This window comes from Sturnira hondurensis, unplaced genomic scaffold (genome assembly GCF_014824575.4).
Source record: "Sturnira hondurensis isolate 20B ecotype Veracruz unplaced genomic scaffold, ASM1482457v3 Scaffold0001872, whole genome shotgun sequence".
NCBI lineage: Eukaryota > Metazoa > Chordata > Mammalia > Chiroptera > Phyllostomidae > Sturnira > Sturnira hondurensis.
Genome location: NW_028074503.1, coordinates 1 through 6,253, shown reverse-complemented (window position 1 = coordinate 6,253; position 6,253 = coordinate 1).

Below are 6,253 nucleotides of genomic sequence, written 5' to 3'. Positions count from 1 at the left end.
CAATATTACATCATCAATAAAAATTTAAAATGATAATTCCTTAGTTGCAACTTTTCTGCAAGACAATGGAGACTACATAGATGAGGTAGCCAAAATACATCTATTGATAATGAATTATACTTGCTATAGTATAAGTACATAAAAGGAATCACGATCAAATGTAGGATCAAATTTTTATTCAATTTTTACCATTATATGTATGTAATAAAGCTTATAGATGCTCCTATTCAGTAGAACTTTCTGTGACTAGATTTCTGTGTGACTGTTTCAAGTGTTAAGCATGCAATATTAAATTGTAATACAGTCTGAGTTTTTCATTTACTCCACAAATACTGCCAGTAAAAATTTGGGGGCACACATAATTCTAGAAACTGCTATTGAATATTTTCTATATAAGTTTTCTTTTCTTTTTTGTTTTAAAGGTTTTATTTGTTTATTTTTAGAGGGGAAGGGAAGGAGAGAGGGAGAGAAATATCAATGTATGGTTGCCTCTCATGCGTCCCCTGCTGGGAACTGGCCTGCAACCCAGGTATGTGCCCTGACTGGGAATTGAACCGTGATACTCTGGTTCACAGTCCCTCGCTCAATCCACTGAGCTATACCAGCTAGGGCAGAAGTTTTCTTTTCCATTAGGTAACAGGTTCCCCTAAAAACATTTCAGTCTAATTTCATAATCTGCAAGTCCTTTTGCATTATTAAGACTCATTTATCTCTGTTTATCATTTCAGTTTTATATTTGATTAAAAGCTATGGAGTTCTATGTGGAGGGCCAATGGGACTCATTTGGGGAAACAGATAAAGAACATTACCCTCATCACAGAAAATTCTACTGGGCCATGTTTCTTTGTCTTCTCATTTTGGCAGCCTCCCAGTGTTTGTTTCTGTGAATCAGGTAGAGCTACTTTGACCCAAGTATTGGTAGTGTGGCCTAATGTAGTAGGTGTCTATAGGGCCCAGTGGTATAGCCTCACTTATCACTCAAGGTGTGCACTCAAGGTGCACCCTTCATGTGCGCTGAGTACACCCATCTCTTGTAGTTGAGTCTTGGTTGCTGTTGGCATGTCAGTGGGAGGGATTTACCAGGCCAGTCAGCTGCAACAATTGGCTGTGATCACTGATGACCAACCTCTACCTTTTGTGGATCAGCTGTGCAGGTGCAAGTTGGTGGTGCTCCAACATGGTCTGTAGCTATCCCCTGGGTGCACTGCCCCTGGGGCTTCCTGGTGGGTGGAGGCCAAGGTCAGCCCTCACCTGTGTTTTTCCTGGGGCTGCCCTGCCTAGGTTATAAAGCAATCTGAGATGGCTGCTACTTGTGGTGTGCTTGGAGATTCCCAGGCAAAGCCAAGCTGTGAATCTAGGCTGGCTGTTTCTTGTTTGAGAGGATTTAGGAAATTGTGAAGCATGAGCCAAGATCAGCCAATCATATGGAAAAGCAGCTTGGCTGGGTCTGTAAGTTGGGTGGGGTCAAGTATCTGGAAATCTACAATGTGGGCCAAATAGTGTTAGCCAGGTTGATGGAGTCTCAATTATGGCACCAGCTTACTGGCTCTATGGAGAGGGAATTAGAACAGGGACAATAGCCTCTGCTTGCTTGTATGCCAGGCACTTCAGTTTCTTCCTGTATATCCCTGGTGCCTTTCAAGCTGCTATGCCAGTGCTGGAGCTCAGAGGGAGTGAGTCCTGAGTAGGTGAGTCTGTGTGGAGGTTCTTTAAGAGGAACTTCTGGGAGCTCTAGCAGTTTCTTCTGCAGACTCAATTTCCTTTGGATTTTGAAGTTATGAGTTGAGGGGACTTATCTTTCTGTCACTGGAATCCTGGGCTGGGGCATCTGGTGTGGGGTTGGGACTCCTTGCTCCTGAGCTATCCCTCCTGAATTTTTATTCACCACATGTGGGTATGGGACTAACCTGTTCCATGTCTGCACCCCTCTTACTAGTCTGGATGGATGTGGTTTCTTTAATCCTGTAGTTGTCAGACTTCCATTCAACTTGATTTGTGATGGTTCTAAATTATGATGGTTGTTCTATAATATAGTTGTAATTTTGGTATGGTTGTATGAAGAGCCAAGCCATGTCTGCCTATGCTGCCATTTTGACTGGAAATCTGGGCCTTTGTGTTACTGTTCCTTTATTTTGAAGAACTTTTGCCTCCCTCTCCCCAATTTCCATTTATTTGCCTCAGTATTTCCTATTCATCCTTCAGTTTTTGGTGTCACTTTTTTCAGGAAGCCTTTCTGACTGCCCCAGGTTGTGCTAGATACTGTCAATCCCTTCCACACAGTCCAAACCACTCTACAGTTCCTTTTTCAAGGCCTTCATTATTCTCATTTGTATTATACATTGATTCACTTCTTTGTCTCCACCACTAAAATGTACACTTTTATGCCTCATTTTGCCTCATTTTGTGACCCGCAGGAGCAAGACAGCCTGGCATAACAAAGATATTCAATAACATTTATTAAATAAATAAATAAAGAATCTCTAATCTCTCACCTTCTGCTCACCAAAATTTTCAATAATGACACTTTATTTTGTTAATGTCAAAGGACAACTGTTTGTTGGTAAATGGAATATTTAATAATGTTTCCCTTTGGACCAGTTGTTATCAATTTTAATGCTGTCTCCCATCAAAGATGGAGATTAGCAAAGAATTAAACAAATGGGGCCACCATTCGCTCCTTGTCTATCTTATTGCATGGATACTTTCTGTAAAGACAGCTATTGATTTCTACTATTAGACTGCCAGGAAAGCCAGAAATAATTGCTTTAGGAATTTTGTCCATGAATATTTCCTCTTAATTTCCCAGGAGAAAGACCAGCTGTTCCCTGTCTCTCAACAAAAAATTAGAGCTGGTAAAATTAGCATATTCATAAATACTTTTAAGAAAAGTATGATTTCTCTGATTTTGGGGTCATGAAGAAGCAAATTACAAAAGTTAAGTTTCTGAAAGATTTATATATTATATCACACATAATCTGTAATGTGTATAAATCAGTAAAGCAAAGATAGAAGTAGAAAATATATTTGCTCTGTGAAAACACTACCATTCCTATTTTAAAAATATTTAATGTTTTTCAGGGTTTGGTAAACTTGCAACTGTGCTTGTCATCCTTCTTAATTAGCAGCTATTGGAAGAATCCTAATCATTAAAAAAAAACTCTCTGTAGTTTTTTATTTACAGTTTTTACCCCTTTTCTCATAAATAACTGAAAGTTGAATAAGAAATTTTAGAGTTGGAATGAGACAAACATTTGACTGAGATAACCAATGATCCTCTTTCTCTAAAAAATAATATATGGGTGGCTGTGTTACATACAGTTTTGTTATTTGACCCTATATCAATTGTTACCATTTAACCATTTCAGAGGTGTATTTTAGATACATTTAAGAATTGGTTCACAAGCTCAAGAAATGAAAAACACTTGGATATTTGTATTAGGTGTCTTTTTTATTTGTTGGGGTTTACATCATAATTCAGGAAAAGTAAATTTCCATTTTATTTCCTGTCTCAAAAATAAACTAAAAGTCATCCATTTTGTTAACGTTTAGTAATTAGTATATTGGAGCTGCTCTCTATCGGCTGGTAAGAGCTGATTCTTTCTATGTCAATTTCAGTGATGTTACATTGGTAGTTTAAAATGGGCTGTGTTGGGAATGTTTGCACCATGGAAATTGGCAAATGCCACCAAATAGGAGTTTTTCTCCCCTCAAAAAGCAAGTTGTTTTATCATTTACTAGCATGGCATTGCATACTGTGTTTGTGTGTTTTATTTGTTTTATTTGTTTCCAGTATCCCTTCATTTGAGGAAGAGATTCTGGTATGGCTTTAAGTCCCAGAACCCCCATCCCTTTACTTACACAGGTAGATTACAATATTTATCAGTTCTATGAATATATCTTTTGTGTATGCTTTCATTGTCTCTAGGAGATGTTACTTTACTACTTACTCTTTCTTTTCTTATTTTAATTTTTCATGAAATCTGAGAGATGCAAAAATATGCTGTGGCCACTGGCATCTCTCCATAATTATCCTCTTCAATTACATTGAAACAGATTCAATAATAATTTTTGCATATAAAAAGTTATTAAAGTTGTTTCTTGAATTGGAAACAGGTTGATAATAGCTGTCAATAATATGCATATACTAAAGTTCTCATACTGTTTCTCCTTGGAGATTCATGTCCTTGTAATTTCTCTTTTTCCAGAAACTTTCTGTTATATTTATCATATCCTTAGGTAAACTTGATAATTTGGATCTCTTCTTTATTTTGGATGTATCTGAACCTGTTAGGAATAGTAATTATGAATACTAATTACATTTTTAAACACCTCTAGTTAGTGCAAAAATTTTCATGTTAAAGCAGTTTTAAATGTCTTTCCTCAAGTTCTATGTTTTTGTTAATGTTACTTTGGTTATATCACAAAATAATTCTTAGTGCTTAGAATAACAAAATAATCTAAACAGAAAATATATTTTATTTTGAAAACATTAAAATAGAGCAAGTATGACAATTTCCCCCTTTCATTTGGAGAAAAATTTTAGGCTGCTATGTGATCTACTTATTCTTTCTTTTCTTATTTAAGGAAAATGTATTGTTTTTTAAGGTGTTGTTTAAGGAAAATGTATTGTTTTTAGATCTTATGACAGATTCAATTTTTTTTTTAATTTGAAAAACATTTGCTTTTCAGAGATTTTCTGTATTATGTGCATTCTGAAATTCATGTACATATAAAATATAGTGTTTATTGCTAAAGTGAATCTCTTTTTTATCTTTTCTCATTCAAAAGACAAATACATAATCTCAGCTTATGCAGAAACAAGATATCACTGAAGTTTTTGGCCAGTTGAATCCGACAAAGTCTTAAAAGGTAAAACAGTTATTTTTGTTTTTATGAATCCATGTTCTAGTAATTCATGTCAGGGCAACAAAGAATGAAAACTATATAGACCAAATTAGTATTTTTCTTTTAAAAATAAGATTTTATGTATTTATTTTTTAGAGAGAGAGAGAGAGAAAAGAAGAAAAAGAGGGAAAGAAACGTCATCATGTGGTTGCCTTTTATGCACCCCCTACTGGGACCTGGCCTGCAACCCAGGGATGTACCCTGACTGGGAATTGAACTGATGATGCTTTGGTTTGCAGTTCACACAGTCAAGAGCCACACCAGCCAAGGCTAAACCAAACTACTTTCAATAATATTGTTTTAACAAAATTGTAGCTGATTATCGATTATGCATATTTCTCTGTTTTAGTAGAGTTCTGTTTATTGACTTTTCAGCAGATATTAAACAATATTACACTGCGATCCTTTGTTCACACACCTCATTGACCTCCTTTATTTTTTCTGAAATTTATTTAATTGTTCAACCACAGTTTTCTGTCTTTTACTCCCATTCCAGCCTCCCCCCACCCAGTGCTCCCCACCTCCCTCCCATTTCCACCATCCTCAGTTTTTGTCCATGTGTCCTTTATACTTGTTCCCATGAATCCTTCCCCTTTCCCCCTGAAATTCCCTCCCCTCTCACCTCTGGTCACTGACAGGCTGTTCTCTATTTCAGTGTGTTTGGTTATATTTTGCTTGCTTGCTTGTTTGTTTTGTTGTTTAGGTTCCTGTTAAAGGTGTGATCATATGGTATTTGTCTTTCACCGCCTGGCTTATTTCACTCAGTATAATGCTGAATTCCATCCATGGTGTTGCAAGGGTGAGGAGCTCCTTCTTTCTTTCTGCTGCATAGAATTCCATTGTGTGAATGTATCATAGTTTTTTGATCCATTCATTTACTGATAAGCACCTAGGTTGCTTCCAGCACTTGGCTACTGTAAATTGTGCTGCTATGAACATTGAGGTGCATAGGTTCTTTTGGATTGCTGTTTCAGGATTCTTAGGATATAATACTAGCAATGAAATTGCTGAGTCAAAAGGCAGGTCAATTTTTAGTTTTCTTAGAAAATTCCAACCCATTTCCATAAGGGTTGTACTAGTGTTCAATCCCACCAACAGTGAACTAGGGTCCCCTTTTCCCCACAACCTCTCCAACATTTGTTGTTTGTTGCTTTGTTTTTGATGGTCATTCTAGATACCAGTATAAAGTGGTATCTTATTGTGGTTTTAATTTGTTTCTCTCTGAGAGCTAGTGATATTGAGCATCTTTTCATGTGTCTCTGGATCCTCTGTATGTCCTTGGAGAAGTGTCTGTTTAAGTCCTTTGCCCACTTTTTAATTGGGTTGCTTGTCTTCTTAGAGTGAAGTT